A 19,420-nucleotide genomic window follows, 5' to 3' on the forward strand; every position below is an offset into this window, starting at 1 on the left:
AGCAGCAGTCACCCTACCACACCTAGCAAATCTTGACAACAACCACTCTTGAGACTATAGATCCAGGGCGAAATCCCAAGCACTTCAAAAACTGCCAGAGTTCTTGGCTAAATCCAGGAATGGTGTTGACTTGCAGGCCCAGCTGGATTGTTACTATCATCCTCTTGGACTCTTTTTTCCTTCCTGAGGATAGTGTATCTCCTCTTCTTATCCACAGGGATTTTTCAGCTCGGCCTCACTACAACCCTCAGCAGTAACACTGTATTTCCAGCACATTGACTGAGTGCTACGGATGGACAGACAGGGAACTGCTGTTACTCATGAGCGTTTGAAAACCCACCAGGCCAGGATCACACCACTGGTGTTCTGATCGAGGTGGAGGTCACAAGAAGACCTAGGACTGTGCACTAACTTAATCTGAAGAAGTTCCCTAAAGGGATGACATCACAGCAATCCCAGGCAATGAGCTGTCCCTTCAGGGTGTGAAGTTGCGGAATAAACCTATTCTTTCAAGATACAGAGCTTAAATTTCAACGTAAGATGCGTGCGTAATTCCCTCAGGCTCCTTTGAAAGCCCAGCCGGTGTTTTGAGAAGGAACTGGTCATTTTTCGACTCCCAGTCTCAGTATGGTAGGGACTGTGGATTGGCTTTTTTTAAATGTTGGTACCATTAAGTTGAAATTAGCTGGGATGTAGGGCAGGCTACAGTTAGTGGAGAAATATGGGGAAGGGTTTCTCTTCACTGGCTTTCAGAGGCATAAGTCGGGCTGGTCAGTAACTGCTCCAGAAGGAAACACAATAATAATCACTCATAATAGCTAGGCAGAGAAGAAAAGGAGAGTCTGTCTTATTTGTCAGTCCTACTGTATCTGTCTTCTTGGAATTGTACTGTGAAATAAAGACATCCAAGATTGTACCTCAGCTGGGGTAAATGGTGTAAATTTTCATAGCTCCAGTGAAGACAATTTATACCCGTTAAAGATCTGCCCCTTGATCTCCAAAGCCAAAGGAACATAAGCTCTTGCGTTTTAAGCGTGGTAGTTGGAATGTTTAATTCTATTCTGTCGTCTGTCAGAACAGCAGGCAGAGGGAAGGAATGTCTTGGTGTCATATGGAAACCACGGTTTGATGACGGACAAAATTAAATCCTTGCATTTGGACATAAACCATGGCAACACAAAATATGCAGCAAGTCAGGCTTGGTTTTCAATACTGAAAACACAAGGCCCCACTTGGCAGGCTGAGGAGAGGATATTAGTCAGATTTAGACATGGTTTTCTTTGTTTTATTGAAGGATAAATAATTATGTGCTGAGATATTCCAGACTCATGTTAACACAGTTCTGTGTGAACCACAGCAGAGGATGCTGTGAGAATAGGAAGGACTGAAGGTCCTTTAACCTACAAAGTATCTGGGAATCCTGGAAAAGTTTTGGTTCAAATCCTAAAGTTTCCTCAAAATATATCTGACATGCTAATCTCCATAAATTAAACCTTCCATGCATTTGCTTTCTTTACATTCTCGAGTATATACCATGTCTCCTTATAGCATCTGCTCAGCATTCCTGCTACTGCTTCAGCTGGGGATGCGCTCCGAGCAGCTGGCTGAGCCCTCGGCTCCCATTCCACTGTGCTCTGTAGCTGAGCACACACCCAGGGGTCTCTGGGAATAGAGGGACTGCCAGGCTTGCAGCATAAAAGCAGCTCTTCTTCCCTTTTTAATGCTTTTTGAAGCATTTGAAGTCCAGAGAACACCTCACGGAGACGTAAGAGAAAAATTAGTAAACAGAGGGTGTAGTCCTCAGGCAAGTAGCAGTGGCTAGTTCTGGGTCACACAAAGAGATTTTGGGGAAGTTTCATTATGACTTGGTAGCATTTCTTATTTCATTGAAACAAATATCTGTGCAGAACAACAGATAAAAATACTTTTAACTTGTAACAACACTTTTCTTTCTAAGTGCAAGAATTCTGACACAGATTTATTGAATATACCCAAATCTGCTGAATAGCTCAAAGTGATACTCAGCAAATGAATGTTCTGCCTCGCACTCTTTGTTTGTTCCATGATCTCCCAAGGGGCGCTGCTAATTTCTGTTTTAAAAGAAATGCCAACGTAAAAATTGCCTGCAGTAGAGGATCAAAGGTATTACAGCCCCGTCCCATTGCCATGCTCCTATTTTTATTTACACTGTAATATCCTGAAGGCAGAGACCCTGTTTTTGTTCTGGTTTTGTATCGTGCCTCGCTCAGCGGAGACCTGACCTGGCCTCTAGTTGCTACCTGTGCTGCCTAAGCTCATAACCATAATAGTTAGCAGAGCAGTTTAAAACAGGTGCTGTGATTATTCCCAGAAGCGCTGGGCAGTCAAAGCAATTAGCTGCCCCAGCAGACACGACTTGTCCTGTGCAGATAGCCATCACAAGGCCTGTGTACCGAAGTGGGATAGATGGTCTTAGCTGAGATTGCAGGAAATAAACAGGCTTCATGAAGTTGTGGGGCCACCCCTGTGTGGTGGCACAGGCCTTACGCTGGTCCATCTGAACGGCTCTGTCTTCATCGACCGGGTACGAACTGTCCCTCTCTTCCTTTCCCAGTATCCCCACCCCAGCTTCCATTTCCCAAAGTGATTTATGATTTTTTGCACAGTGAAATCCACATTTCTCTTGCCTGACAGCACTAATGAAGCATGCAGAGACCTGACAATATTGACCGGTCTTAGTCATTCCTGTTTCTCTTTCCTGGTCAGCCTCCTCTGCTGCCAAAAAAACTTTACACGAGAAAAGTGGAAGGTGAAAGCCACAATTCACTGATGAAGTTCTGGAACTGCCTTTTTCTAGGAAAAAAAGCTGCTCCAGTGCCTGCCCTCTAGAACTGAGTTCTGATTTGCACCACCCCTAGACTGCTGTAGATGCTGCTTTACATCGTGCACTGTTCTGTTGCACTCACAAGTGTAAAATGGAACTTGTAAATCACTTTTTGGAAAAGGCAAGGGACATAAATCTCAGCACAGCAGAGTGAGTTTACGTAGAGATGAAATCAAGCTGAGTAGCACAGATACGGCATGGAGCTGGATTTCACATTTCACTGACGCTCTTGGTCCAGAGGTTTGCTGATTAACAAGGCTATGATTCTGTTATTGAAACTCATGGTAAGTGGTTCCTTAGGCAAAGATCCAGCAAAGCACTTAGGCAAATTCATAAATTTATGTCCCATTGACTTCTGTGCAACTATTTATATGCTCAAAGTCATGCATGTCTTAAATGCATTTCCAGATCAGGCCTTGTACTCAACAAATAGTCGTTCTGCAGCATTGTAAACCCCAAGCTTTCAAAATTCATGAGTTCAAGCTCTCGTTTCCCCTAAGCTACCATAGCTCCAATGCTGAATGCAAATTCAGAAAATGCTTTTTGGAAAAAAAAAAAAAGGCTTAGTTTTGAACTTCTAATAACTCTGGATAGGAGCCTAGCTTTAACAACGTAAAAGAAACAAAAAAGAATGAAAGCTATGGCTGTCATCTAAGTTCATGTCTTCAGGAGATGAGATTTTTAGAAAAAATACTCAATACTGTAAAACTTGCAATAAAATCCCTAAGGTAAGAAGATTGTTTTCCACATTTGAAAAGACTGAGATCTTTGTAGCCGTCTCAGGCTCAGTATAACCAGCTAGGTGCAACCTGAGCTGTGTTTTGGGTGGGGGGAAAGATTGTGACTCTCAGTTCTTGTGCCTCCCGTAGACTGCTTTGCTTCTTGGTCACTAAGGAGCTTCAGCTTAGCAGACCACTTTGCAGAGTTGTGCTGCTTCTTGTTTTCTTCTACTTTATATACATTCTCTAAAGTCTCTGTTCAAAGGTCATCTCTTGAATGAGTATTTAAATGCCTTCATCAATAGCAAACAGGGAATCAAATTGCCTTTCAGTAAGGAATCCCAGCTTGTTTTTTGCAGAATGTACTTTTTCTTATCATCCTTTTGGCCAGCAAGTCAAAACTGACTCCCACATCCGATTAAGGCAGATGAATTGAGTAGTTGGGAGCATCTTTGGATTAATCAACCCTTTTTCAGAAGGGCTAATTTCATTTCTTATAGACTCCAGGCACCCGAGAGCATAAGAACGTCTTGCATTCATCCATGTGTGATTCATGTTTTACTCTTTTCTTTCCCAAATGCAGCACAACATATTCTTTAAACGATCAAATATTTTAAATCCCAAAGTGACATTCTGCAGAAAATTATTTAGAGTCAGCTCAAGCCACTCTTAATATAAGTGGTAATTTCATCAAACTAAAAGCAATGGTGATTTATTTTTAATTATAATCACTGTTTCAGTGCAGGGAACTGAGCTGTAACTAGGGTTTACATTTCCTGCTGAGTTTGTCCTGGCCCCATGCAAGACCTGCTTACAAGGTGTAAGTTCTCTACGATAGTCATTTACTCTGGCTGCGTTTTGGACGACACTCCATTAAGTATATGCTCCACTCTATGCATATGAGTGTTCTAAACAAGGCTTGCTTTGTTTTGGTGCTTTTGCCCTCCCCTCTTGGCATCCCATCTACGTACAGGTACTTCCAGCTCTCCATATCGTTGCCTCTCTCCTCCTGGCTGAGGGAGACCAGCTGATGGTGACGAGCAGTAACCAGCAGCAGAACGGAGAATATTTCAAACTTTTCTCTCACTTCTTCCCATGTGGCTTTTCAGAGCGTGAACTGCCAGGGGCTGCAAGAGATGAACATGCAATTAAACTCTCAGGAAAACCTGCCTTGATGAAAATCTCTGGACACAAAAATCCTAGGGCTTTTGATATTTTGTGGGATTTGGGCTTCTTGCTACTTTCCTCCAAATAAAGCCTTTGAGGAACAGATTAACTTTGTTCGCTGGAGAACTTCAGCTGCAGGAAGCTCCAGTCCGTTGCAATTGCTCAATTTCCCTCTGACAAGCCTCTTCACCCCCTAAGGCCGACAATCCACAATCTGCTCTACTGCTCTCAAAGGGGGTCGCTTTACATTGCATCATCGAGTAAATGGAAACCACCGAGTGTCACAGGGTGAAATATGAGCTCACCAGGCCACTGATTCCCTGACTGCACTACTAAAGAAATGGCTTATTTCTGAATTAGGAAGAAAAAATTGCAAAGCTTAATATCATAGATTTGCCTTTTGCCTATGAAATTGTAGGGGTGAGTGTGGACACGCCAAGAGGGGTTGCCAAAAGGTACCAGTCCCGATTCTGCTGTAGTTTTCATGTTCTGGGTGAAGGCCTGTCTGTTCCCAGGTCACCCCTTAACCATCTCCCATGACCACATTTTTCATTTTGCTGACCTGATTGTAAAATATCTGCTGCAAACCTCAGCAAGGAAATTAGGCCCATAAGGTTGAGTGTTAAGCGCTCAAATGCTGGATTTCATAAAGCAGACAAAGAGATTAAATGCACATTGACGTCTGAAACTGAACATACCCATAGGCCATTGAATATGTTCCCCAAATCTGAAAAGATGCACAAGCAAGCCTTATTTTCATCATCCCCGACTATTAGCATCCAGCCAATACACTTTATAGAGTCTATAGAGACAAGGTATTATAAAGATCACGCAGCCCAGGGAAGTACAAAAGTGATTTAAAATGTTCTAATCTCATTAATCTGTTTCTTCTCCCTAAAGATGTTCAAAGCCTAGGCCAGATCCTTAGCTGGCAAGTGAAGTAGAAAAGCACTTAAATAAGACCTTAAATTTAAGCTCATGCTTAAATTCTATTTACCACAAAGTTCATTTCAAGACAAATTCATGCTAAAACAATATTTCTAAGCAAAAAAACCCCTCGCTTGAGCCAGAGCCTTTGCAATATAAACAGAGCAAATCTGTAGTAGATGAGGCTTTTCTGCTTCAGGACTTTTTCCCCACTCTTCTGAGCCTCTTTCATCTAGCAAAGGGAACAGAAATTATGGCTTTGGTGACTAGTCTTAGCAAAGCAATTCTAGTTGGATTTTGAATATTCAACTAACTGCTGGAAAAATCACAGTTAACCAGTCTGTCACCAAGCTGTAATGCAAACAAAAAAAATATATTGCTATAAAAATTAATCAAAATCTGGCGCACTCACTTCCAGCCCAAAAAGTCAGACCCATTTTCTTGATCCTTTTTTTTTTCCACCTGCGGTTACTCAGGAATTGCAAGTACTGCGCTGGTTTAGGGTGTTTTGAGGATTAATACATTCAGGTTTGCTTACATCTCTGAAAATCCCGCAGCGTAAAGCTGTATGATGTTATCGCCTACAGACATCCTAATTATATTTTTACTGTTATCTAAGTTATTATCACAGGCTCCTAAGTCTGATAGCCAGTATTTAAATATTTACCATAATGAGAAGACACCTGCCTGCCAGCTGTCATTCTCCAACGGAATGGGCAGGCCTCCACATACCTTGATTCTTTTTCCCAGCTCCACTGCTAATGATTGTTTCTGCAGTCTGGGGGAAGCCAATAACCTCTGTATATGAACCAGGTCACTAATTAGATACTAATTCTGTGGAAGCTGGACAATCTTTTACTGTGCACTCGGCCACTCCTAACTTAGTCACAGCACGATCCTACGTAATGTCCCTAAGCCTCATTCATGTGAAGAAACCAGTACAAATGTTTGTAAGGGTAAGTAACACTCAGCCACAGTTGTAACCGGGGGTACTATGTGCGTGCCAAACATTGCATTATTATTATTATTGCTATTGACAGTATAAATGGCAGCACCATAATGGGACAACAGCATCAGGTCTCAGGGAGGCAGAGGGTAAGGAGACATTAATATGTGCAGTCAACTTACATCTTGCACTACGAAAGTGTGCTGGTATGAGTGGTTCTGACACCTAGAACATAAACCAGATGGCCCCTTTCTTACGCCATATCATGCAAAAAGAGATTTGAATTAATTCATGTAGAAATCATGACAATTCTGTTACTGTTGGAACTCAGTACAGCGGACAGGGTGGCAGTAGATTATGCTGAATTTTTAACTTATAAAATACTAGCGACAGATGTCACCGCCTGTACTCCTTTGTTGCTTCCCATCCTTTCTCCATCCCCTAGTGCCCTTGTGTCCCTTCTCCAGAGCAGGAACTCTGGACTACGTTGCTTAAAAACTTATTTAAATAAAATTTTGTGCAGAACTTTCTCAAAGTCTGTGTGTAAAGAGAAATCCATCAAACCCAAAAGTGTGTGCCTGAAACACAAAGGTGCCGGGGTAAAGGAGATTTCATTTTTCAGTGAACTCCATCTACAGCCCTTTTTGAAATTCCATCCAAAATTAATAACATTTTAATGGCCGTGGGGATCAATGAACTATGCAAGCAACAGTGCCTTCCACAAAGAGTTTGCATGCTGAGTAGTTGAGGCTGAGTGGGAGACAGGAATATTATCACCTGCGCTACCTGGAGGCTGAGGCACAGAAGTAAAGGCGCTTGGCCCAGGGCTGCTCTGCCCAGATCCCCCGCGTCCCGCTGTCGTGCCTCTGCTCGGGAGACATTCCTTGCTCCTGCTCCAGGGACGCGGTCGCACGTGCGCCCATCCAGCAAGGTGCCGGGGTCTCCCTGAGGGCAGGAACAGCTTTCTGCCAGGGCATCGCTGCCGCAGCCACCCAGGCTCTGAGCGCACCATCCCCAGGGCCGCCTCGGTTGTACGCTGCCGTAATGAGATCCCGGGCTGCTCCCTGATCTCTGCACTTCACACATGCCTCCTCACTTCCATTTTTCAGCGCCTTCTCCACACAGCATGTCTCCTGCCGACACACCCCTGTCAGCTCCTCCATTGTGTGGCCAGCAGCGTCTTTCAGCACATGAGCCGCAGCCAATATGGCTTAAACACATCGATTCGGGGCGGGGGGGAGCAGGAGGGAAGCCTCCACCACCAGTGCGTGTGTGCGCGTTGGCGGGGGGGGTCCTCCCTGCCATACAAAAGCACAAGTGGTTTTGTTCAAGCTGGCAGAGGCCGGCTGTGTTGAAGCTCCCTTTCATCAGTGGGTATTAGGCCCAAATCGCTGCCTCTTTGAATATGTACACAGCGCTTTCCATCTCCTGTCACCGGGATGACAGATCTGCCAGGCTCCTCCAGGGCCTGGCACCTGGGGCGCGCAGCAAAGCCGGCTTTTCAGCTAAGAGCACACACAGCTTTTTTCCTTTTTTTTTCTCCTGGTTTTTTGTTTTTTTTTTTTTTTTTTTTTTCCATTGGGGAACTTTCTCCTCCGCCTTCCCCTCCATTTCCCCCCCCCCGAACCTGAATGAACACTTCTTTCAGTAATGGGTTTTTTCCACCTGGTTGACTTGATGAAAGGTTTATGAGTTGACATTATGTGTGAGAAGAACAAAGCAAGCGCGGGGATGTGTGCGTGCGCGGGGGCGGGGAGCGGGCTCGACAGAGCTGCTGAAAACTTTATTACAAACTAAGAGACGTTGGGAGCAATAAATCAGTTGGATGCTCTCTACAAACCAGCAGAAAACTGCCACTGCAGAACAGAATGAGAGAGTACACAAGGCCGTGCTGGGCACCAGCAGGCTCCAGTGAGTTGCACTGGGCTGCTGGAAGAAGGGAGAGGGAGAGGGGAAGGAGGAAGGGCGGAGGAAGAAGCCCGCTGTGCACCATCTCCCACAGGTCCCGCTTCCCTGTGCCAGACAGAGACCTCCAGAGTCCCTACCTCGAAATCACAGTTATAGAAGGAGCGGCTCCGAAGGAGGTTTCCAGAGGCACGAACTGATGCTTACGCACCCAGCGCAGGGTGAAAATCAGTGGCTTTAGGAAGCAAGCTGCCTTTTGGACAGATGCCCTGTATCCACTCTCCCGCGCTCTGGAGTTCTGTGCCTGCTCTACCCAGGCAGTTTGCTGTTTGCTCAAATTCTGCCTCTCCCAAGGTGAAAGGCGGCAGCTACTATTTACCAACATACAGATGAACAACAACAGCTTGCTGTGAGTGTTTAAAAAATACCATACCTAAAACAAACAAACAAAAGAATTTCAGCTGTTGTTTGTTAGGAAACCAGAGTTAACAGGCTTACAGTTATGAAAAGCACCTTTAGAAACACAAGTTAAATGATTTTTACTTTGCATTACAGAGAAGGGTAGCAAGGACCTGAGCAGCTACCAGCTGAGCCTGCAAAACAGCCAGGAGGTGTATTGTCACATCAGCTTAAAGGCAAGGCTCGGTAGCCGAGACACGGCACGGCGGGACGCTAGCACAGCACGCCGCTTCCAAAACAGACCCGCTTCCCTCCGTTGCCCCCCACTGCTCGGTGCAGACGTGTTGGGCAGGTTGGAGGCTGCAGCAAGGGAAATGACAGCACGTTTCCTACGACGTCACAGGCTGCCCGGTGAGAACCACGCAGCGTTCTCCTGATTTTACGTTCTATTGGAAGCACCTTCGTTCATCCAGTTTTTTTAAAGCATTGGCCTTAGTTCTGCTCTAATTTAGACCTGTGTTAATTAGCACTGTCTCTACTGAGGTGAATAGTTTCTTAGGAGGAGCAGGTAACAGCTTTCCCTGACTAAGCTGAATAAATTGCTGAGAGTATCACTGTAATGTGAAAAGCAGACCAGGTCCCACGGCATGAAAGCCTCTGAACCACACAACTACTGTAGGTCACGCAATCCAACTGCATGCTCCCATCGCTATTTCTCCTTAGCAATCCCATGCTGTACACAAAGGCAAACATGTTTCTATTTTAAACTCTAATCCAAGGCTACTGCATGCCTTTTGGAGTGCGGATGTCCTGGAAATGTCACTGCAGAGCAGTGTGCTCAAGAGATTAGAGCCGTTCCATTTTGCAAATGACAGAGTACAGTCACAGATGTTACTCTAGCCATGGGGTCAGACACAGTTGCTCAGGCTTAACTTGTTGAATTGCATTAATAAAAAGGAGAAGGGACAGATGCTGAAAGATCCCGAGCAGCCCTAACTCTGCTCAGGTTAGTATTCCTAAGGCTTTTATCCCAGATAAATAAATTTTCTTTTCCCCATAACAACCAGTACAAGCCTTAGAAAGATGACTTTAATGAGTGAATTCTCAGGCAAAAAGCATCCGTAATATTTCCAGTTTTGTCATATATGGACCAGCTGACGAGTCTACATGGTTAAGAGCCTTTCTGCAAAGAACTCTGCAATGAAAGTGACGGTTGGGAGGCTCAGAGAAGAATCAAGCAACTAAGGCAGCTCGAGTATCTCGTAGCACTGACATTTGCTGAGCCATGTAAAAGCTTCAGAGCAGAGCTGGGTTACGGGAACTGGTCAAGACCAGAGACATGGCAGTGCAGAATCGGTCAGGGATATGTGAGAACTTAAACAGGACTGCCCAGGGGCAGAGATACATGGAGAACAGTCGGGAACGCAGTCACTCACAGAGAGTGGAACTGAGTTCGGATTAACGTGCAGTAGCAGCCCTGGGTCTTCAGACCAAGAACTGCAAGAGATGAGCAGTTCTAGTCAAGGCTACGGTGCTTGGCGGAGCGGGGCTGCGGAACGCACCACCTCCCAACGGTGACATGGTGCAGGTTGTGACTGAAGTTCACAGGCAAAGAGTAATGTGAACACAACCTGCTCGAGTCCTAGGGGCCTGGTTCTCCCATCAGGAGTCATTTACACTTGGGCACTTCACACAGTGAGCAGTGAGCACAAATTGCAGACTAGAAGGAACGCAGGCTGGGTTAACAATATTTCCAGAAGAGATGAATACTATGGGATGCTTCTATTTTTACGTACCTAATTTGAGAGCTTCTGATTTGCAGATAGTGAGAACTGAGTAGCTTTTACATTTTTAGAAAACCAGGTGCTTTTAAGATGTACCTTTAAAATCAAAATCCATTTTAACTCACCACTGAGAATCTTGGCTGGTGTATAATAATGCTTCTAGGCACTTGCTCTGAAAAGCAGCCTGAGCCCTGTCCTAGATCAGCATGCAGTGACACGCATCATTCACACTAATGGACTACTTCTAGCTGTGTTGGGGGAGAGAGAAAGGGAAGGGCTGGGGAGAAAGTGCCGAGATGTACTGAAAAAAAAAAAAAAACGAAAATAAAAATCAGGTGCAATTGCAGCTCCAGCCTGCATGCTTGGTGTTAATCATTTGCTCCATTTCTGTGGCTCATATCTGCTCTACACTTCTGCACTGTGAGCAATTCTGGTGCTCTGTAAAAAGCAAAGTATAGACGAGCTTGAATCTATAGCTAGCGCCGTATTAGTGGGGTTTCTGCCGACTTGCTGCCCAGGACAGGGAGAACCTATCATTTCTTTAGCTGGGGAGAAGAGGAGTCATAAAGTTATTTACCTAGTTATTTAGAATTTTCCAAGCAAAAGTTCGAATCAAGCACATGAGCCAAACATTACTGTATCAAACTGACCTCAGTCAGATGTACTGAAGTTGGCAGGATAACTTGGGTGGAAAATGATAGGCATTTGTTCCCTACTGCCCACTGCTGTTTAAGAAGCAGTAGGCAGGCTCTCCATTTTCTTGTTCCAGCTACAGTTGAAGAGACAGCACAATAATCAAAGCTACTCTATGGTACGTCTAATGGAGCAGGGAAAGAGTTTCATGGGAGTGACCAGAAATGTATGCAGTATTTGAGACACAGATACGCTATGGATATAAAGAGCAATATGCTCTCTATTTCTTCTCTAGAAGTTTCTCACAGAGCTGATGCTATCACAGAACTATCCACGTAGCACTGACATCTCTCTCCTTCAGCGTATTAATGAATTAAGAGACATTTTTGAGCAAATATTTTGGGGATTTTTTTTTAAACCATGTGCCTTTACTAGCATTGAATTTTCACTGGCGCTTTGTTGTTTGGCCATTCAGTACTGTGAAATCCTTCTGAAACAGGAACATCATCATTGTGACATCTGCTTTTCTGTCTCCTTTCTAAATGACGAATATTCTGGTCTAGAGCCTCTCCCTCCTCATCCATCGCCCTATTCTGATCAGTAGTCCTACTCTGGCTCAAGGGTCAATTTTTTGCAGTAATTCATTCCCTCTCCACATCAGAGTTTTGCTAGAGTCACCAAGTCTTGCCACAGCAATGAAGTCTGCAGGCTGTCTGGGTGACGATCCTGAAGAGGGATCAGTTTATCCAGAGCACTCTGACAGAAAAAAGAGTCCTGTTCTAAAGTGTGAAGGAGTTGAAGTCAAGACTAGCAACGTGTCCCTCACATCCCAAAGAGCAAGACTTACACCCTGACAAGCTCTTCATTATGAGTACTGATTTTTCAGTCTCAGACCTGCTTTTCCTTTTCCTTGGTAGCAAATCTGATCCGTGCACTCGCTGACTAATGCTAACAAATCAGGCCAATTGCTGCTTACCAGAATCACCTTTCAATGGGGAGCTGACAGCAAGAACAATGCATCTGTTTGCAGCCTGTGGAGGCTGCGGGGAGCATCTGTCATCAGAGGAGCTACTCGTCAAAAGAGGTTTCAGGCTCTGGCTGTTTCTCAGAACAGGGAAAAGACATGTACAGACCTATAGCTGGACTGTTGTTTTGTACTGGTGGCGCTTTCATCTTCCCCTTTCTTTGCTTTCACAGATGACTTTGTTCCATCAGATGCGGCTTTTAATTATGAGAGTTCTATGTGCCATTAGTGGTTTAACTGAAGGGAAATTGAACCATATAAATAGCACCATTTTGCTATTCTCTGTCTATATTAAGTTGGATTTCCCTTTTGATATTTATTGAGGGAGACGTGGACCTGTTTGAAGATTTAGTTCAACTAGTTAAGATTTTACTGGAGGAAGGAATTTAGCCACTGAAATTGCCATAGGCAGCATCGCAACTAGTTGGGTAGGAAAGAAGCAAGCAGCAACCACTACTTAGGCAAGACAGATGACATCAAAGAGGCATTCCACCAGGGGTTTTTTAGCAGTCAGTAAATTATGCGTGCACAAAGTAATAAAGGAAGTGTAATAATGCCTTATTGTTATATGGGCACCTTTCATCCGGAAGGATAGTCGTTTACAAGCTAGAGATCTCAACACTGGAGTTGGCATTGTGTTTTGTCTTGCAGGGCTGAAATATCATTTACCTTCTCAGTCTTAAGCTGATTAAGAAATTACAGTTTGGAGAATACTGCCAATGGAAAACATTACTGAAAAATTGCATAAAAAATTAAAATTTGAAAAAGTCACTTTTTATAATTTTTAAAAGGAAAGGATTCTTTTTCACAGAGGGAAAATTGTATTTTTATTTGAAAATAGAAACAACTAGTTGTAGTAAAAGGTGAAGGATGTCTTTTAATTAAATCATGAGAAACTCAAATTCTTTATGTTGTAGGTAGCAGCTTATGGTCAGCAGTACGAGCTGGTCAGATGCAGCAATGCTGGGTGTCCTGTGACAACTCAGACAAGTTGAATTTATAAGCAGCAGCATCGAGGACAAGAAAGGGGAGGCCAATGGCATAAGACACCATACAAAATGCAAAGATAAGGAGAACATTGGTTAAGCCCCTAACAGAAAACTCCTCAGACTGATTCAACGTGGCGTCAGTTCTCTGCAGAGACAAAATCCCAGGTCTTAAAAGCTTATTCAAATGGAAACCTACAGAGCAAAGGGCTTGATCCCTAACTCACCTCACTGGAAAACGTAAAGTGCTGAGTTAGCGCTACTGGAAACTGAAAGTGCGGTTGTAGGGAATCTGAATTACTTCACACCAGTATTTGGATCGAGAAGGTAAGATGCTGTAGAACCTGTTGGCTCCCAAAGCAACTCGCAGCGTACGCGTCAAGTCCAAGAAGTCAAGAAGTACTGAACAAGGAATTACAAACGCTTCTCAACACTTCCGACAAGTTATACGGCACTTGTAAGGGTGTGAAAGCAAGACCTGGTGGGAGACTGTTGTCCTCAGCCTTGCCTCTTTCTCAGGGCATTGCTTTCTTCCACAATGATATATAATTTGGAAATACTTGTGCATCCACAAGGTTTACCAAATTAAGCAGGAATCGCACATGCTCAATTGCATCTTAGGTGACGTGGATCCACTGAGAGGTAATTGACCCTAATGCAGAAGGGGATTTTCAGGCTGTCTCATCTGTCTCCTGGAAAAGACCTCCTGGCAGGGATATCGCTTCATTAGAAAGCAACCGAGTGTTTTAAGTTCATTTCTGTCTTCTGCTAGGCAGAGGCACCCAGAATCGACTAAGACTGCCAGCATGCAAACTACAATTACAGTTAAATTATAAATTGTGAGACCATGAAAATAAGGGAAGGGGCTGGCTCCTTTTGTTTTGGGTAAGGCTATGCAACCACCACTAGGAAATTCTTTATCTGTAGGGAGTGTTGCTTGTTTGCATGGTAGCACATCCTCCCAGGCAATGCTGCATGCTAGAGGCTGTTCAGAAAGGAGCAGAAAAAAAATGGGTAAAATTAGTGTCTGTTGTCCAGTTTAACTGGTAATTAGCTTGGCTACCTCTACAATGTGTTCTACAATATAGATCAAGACTTGATTACTTCTGCCCAGTAATACTCACAAGCAGAGTTAGGTTGCAACATGAGATGAGGAAGTAAAAACTAAAGTTTAATAGAAAGCAACAGACGCAGACAAGCAGACATCACCATCTAATGATGTTTGAAGAGCTGCTCTCTTTCGGCTGAATGTCTGTTTGGCCTGTAGGCATTATGAACTGCATCAGTCAAATTTTCTGTGCCACCCCTTGTTTATGAAGAAAGCTACAATTACTCATATTTGACAACTCAGTCCCACAAAGCCTTGTGAAGTTCAAAGCACTACCCACCTGGTATTTCTTTTTTACAAGCATGCAACTACAAAGTATAACTTTGGGAATTTTTTAACCTTTCTTTCCCACACACCCAACTATTCTTGTTCTTCCCTTCCTCTCTTTCTAGCTTTCATTTCACTGGGTATCACACTGAGAAGATCGAGATAATTCAGATAAGTGGGGGATGAGACAGGAAAGATCTGCCTAGGATTGGTGCTTGACCGAGTTTTAAAAGAAGTCTGCCACATAGACTAAATTAGATTCCTGGGAGATTTTAAGTGTCAAAAATGTCCCACAGGACCCAGGTTCAGAGATGCTAACCAAGGACTGAAATGACTTTGAGCAATGCGCTCCACACCAAAGCAAGCTATGGCTTCAGCAGAGCCACTCTGAACACAGCCCGGACTGTGGAGACAGCAAAGGCTGGTTGCAGAGGTGTATGAGAGCTCCTTTCATACCACTGCATTATTATAGAGATGTGTGTCTGAAGATGCCACGATTATAATGGAGAATGTTTATTTTGTCTGTAACCCAGCTGGCTGGTTTGCTGTATTTCAAATCTCTTCAAGTAAATAAATGAGAGGACTCTACTTTCCCTTCTACACTGCAGTATGTATACATGAGTGTTATTTCCCGTATCAGATTCCTGTACAAAAACTGCTGTCAGGCTATTAATAATCTGGAAAAACACCTTGAAACTTGACTCAATGAGGGCACATTGCAAATGGGCTCTAATGGCTTTTATTTCTCATCTCTGTCACCTCAGATCTAATCTGCCATTTTCTCATTTTTTATCCTCTCCGGTCCCCTCAAAAATCATTCAGCAACTCTTCCCTCAGTGCCAGGCAGAGCAGAAGGGGGCCATGTGATGGGGTCAGCAAGCATTTATTAACAGAGAAAGGTCAGGTGTATCATGTAGTGTGAAGCAGAGTCTTGGGCACACTCCCAGAACAGAGCAAAGGTGAGCGCATGGCAGCTTGCTGCCACTTCAAGGCCTGGGATCAAAATGTAGAAAGCAAAGTGAGATGTAGTCCTGGAGGGAAAATATTCCCACCACCACAAACGAACCTTACAACCTCCCCCCATAACTTCTCATTTTATGGGCCAGTAAGGAAGTTTCCTGGATTCCAAGACTCACTTTTAGCCACAAGAAAAGAATTAGCCAAGACTGCGCCAAAAAGACGGTAGCAAATCCCTGGAAAGTGACGTGCTTGTGGATTGTTTCTTTTTTTTTTTTTTAATAAAAAAAAGCATCCTGGAACTGAAACTAGATCCTAATTTTTTTCTCTATTTTGGGGCTACATCTGCATTTTCTGTGGAAACAATCTAGGCACCATCAAAATTTTGCAGCACGTGTTCCTACATTTAAACTCACGCTCCTTACACCGAGTTTGGTGTGGTACATGTGCCTGAAGAAAAAACGCAAATCAAAGGCTACTTAGTTCCATCTCCTCTGAAAAAAAGGAGAGAAAGAATGTGAGAGGACACTGAAAAGTACTATGCAAGACTTGTGACCTATTAAGAACTTATGGTCAGACTTTTAAAAGTTGTTCAGATGCTCCGAAGTTCTTAATTAGGTATCACTACATTTTTTAATTAGATGGCATTCCTAGGTATCTAATTACCTTTTAAAAAAACGGACCTTGGGTACCTAGGGGGAAAAGGCATGAGGCAGTTTCTGACAAAAGTTGCACAGTACGTGATTCGCAGAGAGAAGCCACAAGTCCTTTTTTCCCCCCCTCAACCACCTTGACATTACAATCTGTTTCGGAGTTCCCTCTTTTCTCTTTTATTTGGTTATGCAAACATTAATTTAAGGAATATTTCTCAAGTCTCCTGTGGGAATCCAACCCAATTTTCAGAGACAATGCATGTGCAAAAATGACTAACATTTCTCTTTGAGGAAGGGAGGAGATTTAAGGCTTTTGACTCAAGGTTGATTTTTTCCCCCCTTTTTCTTCTCCCTCCTTCTTCTAAGTATCTCTTTATTCATCACTTTAATTACCTAATCGTAAATTTCTTTAGGGGGTTACTTAGAAGGAAAATTAGCATCAAAGCTTGGCAGTAAATTCAGGGGCTTTTGGAGCAGGTCCAAGCTGTTTCACCTGTGATTAATTAGATGATTTTTTTCTTTAAGTGCCAGAGGGCTGTTGAGGTCTTTAAGCAGTTACATGACTGCTGGCAGCTCAGGAATTATGATTGATGCATTAGTCTGGCATTTAGGACTTCTGCTTCTTTTTGGTAGTTGCCTGGATAAGCAAGTACATAAGGCCAGTCACACTGGTGGAAACAAAAGGCTCATTGCTGGCAAGCACCAGTCCTTGCTCTCATAGAAAAGTGAAGGAACTGGGTACATTTGCTTCTCCATTGCTGGCAGAGTATTTAACAGGACTAAGATGAGAGAAAGGGAGAAAGAAATGCCTGTTACTCAGATTATATTTTACAGTCACGATAGCAAGTCATAGCAGTACTTCTTTTCTTTAAAGCTTTCTTTAAGGTATGGGCTTATTCAAGAATGAAAATGAGAGGAAAACAGAACTAAACCTTTAACCTCAACCCTGGAAACCTTCTGTAAAAAAAAAGACAGACTTAAAAAAATGCATTTCTCTTTCACAAAAAACTAATATTCCTTTCCCCTTGCCCCAAAGGAGAAAGAACGAATCTCAGTGGGGTTGCTTTTTTTTTTTTTAGCAGAAAACCTTACAAGACAACCACATTCCAAGTCACAGTGACTGATCTGGCTCCTCCTTCTGGCTGGAAACAAAAATCCCGTCGTGTCACAAAAAGAAAAAAGCCAACCCCCAAAACCCCAAGTTCTCCATTAAAGCTTTAGCCGAAGTTAGAAACATCAGCCAACTCTAATCGTTACCCCCATGCAACTCCCACCCATATGGGGGATAGAGGAGTTTGGAAAAGCATCTCAGCTTGTGGAGAGAGAGCGCCCAGCGGGCTGCGTCTATACCTTCACTGCTCTAGCTACATCTGTTTTCTGAGCAATAGAGAAACTTCAGTCACTAACGCTTATTAGTTGGCACATGTGTACTACAGAAAAAGTGTCAGAAGCATTAATGATGCACTTCCAGATTGCTTAATACAGTTAGCTCACCTAATTCACTCTGCATGGCCTCCTGCTGCAAACAGCGAAGCAATCAGCAGTTAAACAGCTCTAGTCCCTTTATAACTGGCCACTAGAGAGACAGTGGGGAATAAGACCAAGGCTTTATGGTACATTGGTGGCAGGTCAAGAGAGTAAGCTGAAGTAGATGGATGGGAAAGCAGCAAAGAGCTCTTCCTTCAGCAGGAAGAGGCTAGAGAACCCACTGCCAATTAATGACTAAGAGAGACCTCCTTCTGTTCTGGCATTAATTTAAACCATTAGGTGTTCGGAGTTTATCTCAGCAGAGTAAAATCATCTTTCAGACAAGATACGTGCTTCACCGGAAACTGTGTGTACGCTCTCAAAAGCCAAGTGTTCTCAGGACAAGAGGATGTCCCTTCGCATCAGGAGACAGCTCCTCATCCTGCTGTGAAGTAGTTAATCTCCATGGGAAGTTCCTAGGCCTCTCACCATCCCTGCTCAGAGAATAATGCCACTTGGTGTTTGCAGCCACCTCTTGTTTTTGTCAATGCCCAGCCTGCCTCATCTAACATTTATAGAGTCTGGATTCTCCTCAGATCTCATTGACTATGTGTCAGTCGCCACCTGCAGCATGCTGTACTGCAAAACCCAGCCCAGCTCGCAGCGGTGACATCCTTCACTACTCATTCTGCTGGATTGTATCTGACTACAGGAAGGAGGAGGAGGGAGAAAACAGCCCTGGCCTGGATGTATATATTCATCTCCTTATGGGCAAGCGCTCTTTGTAGAGGCCTGTGTTTGTCTCGGTGTGTATGTCCTTATCCGTGTTCAGATCCAGGTGGATGCACGTGTTAGGATAAATGCTTTAGCATGTTTCAGTCTCTGCAGAATCTACATATCCCCGCTTCCATCTTTGGAGAGGTTTCTGGCTCCATTCGTCACGTACCAGCCTGAAACGGTGTGGCCCAGCTGACGAGACAGACAAGACACACAACTGCAAGACAGCTGACCTACTGGATAATCTCAAGTAACTTTCCTGTTTGACAGCATGATACTTGTCTGCTTCTGTAAAAACGCTGACCATCTTACAACAAATGGAAAAATAATTCATCAGGTAGCGCTCCATGAAGACTATTTGAGACACCTTTGGAAGAGACTGTTAAATCCTTAGGCAGCCTGGCAAGGGAATGATCATGTCAGCAGGACCTGAGATCTGAGAGCAGAAATGCAAAATGGCCTAGTGGGAAAGCTGCTAGCCTAGAAATCAGGAGGTCTGGGTTCTGTTTTTATCTTTTCCACCAATCTGATGTAAGCTTTTGAGCAAGCTACAACTCCTCTGCTTCCCTTATAACTCTTTTTTATATATACACCACCTAAGCTCACTAGGGTCAGGGACTACTTCTGATTGTATCTGACACAAAAAGTTTCAGAACTCAATCAGAGACTCTGGTAACACTGCTAAAAAGTAAAACCTACTAATATTAATTGCCACCCACACACTAAGGTGACCTTTACAGCTTAGAATGGGTGCAGATTAGCAAACTACAGCGCAGAGATGCTGTAACAGCTTGTGGCTTTCATTGCAGGAGCTGAATTACAATAGGTGTATGAACAT

The sequence above is a fragment of the Platalea leucorodia genome (assembly GCF_965183815.1).
Source record: "Platalea leucorodia genome assembly, chromosome: W".
Lineage (NCBI taxonomy): Eukaryota > Metazoa > Chordata > Aves > Pelecaniformes > Threskiornithidae > Platalea > Platalea leucorodia.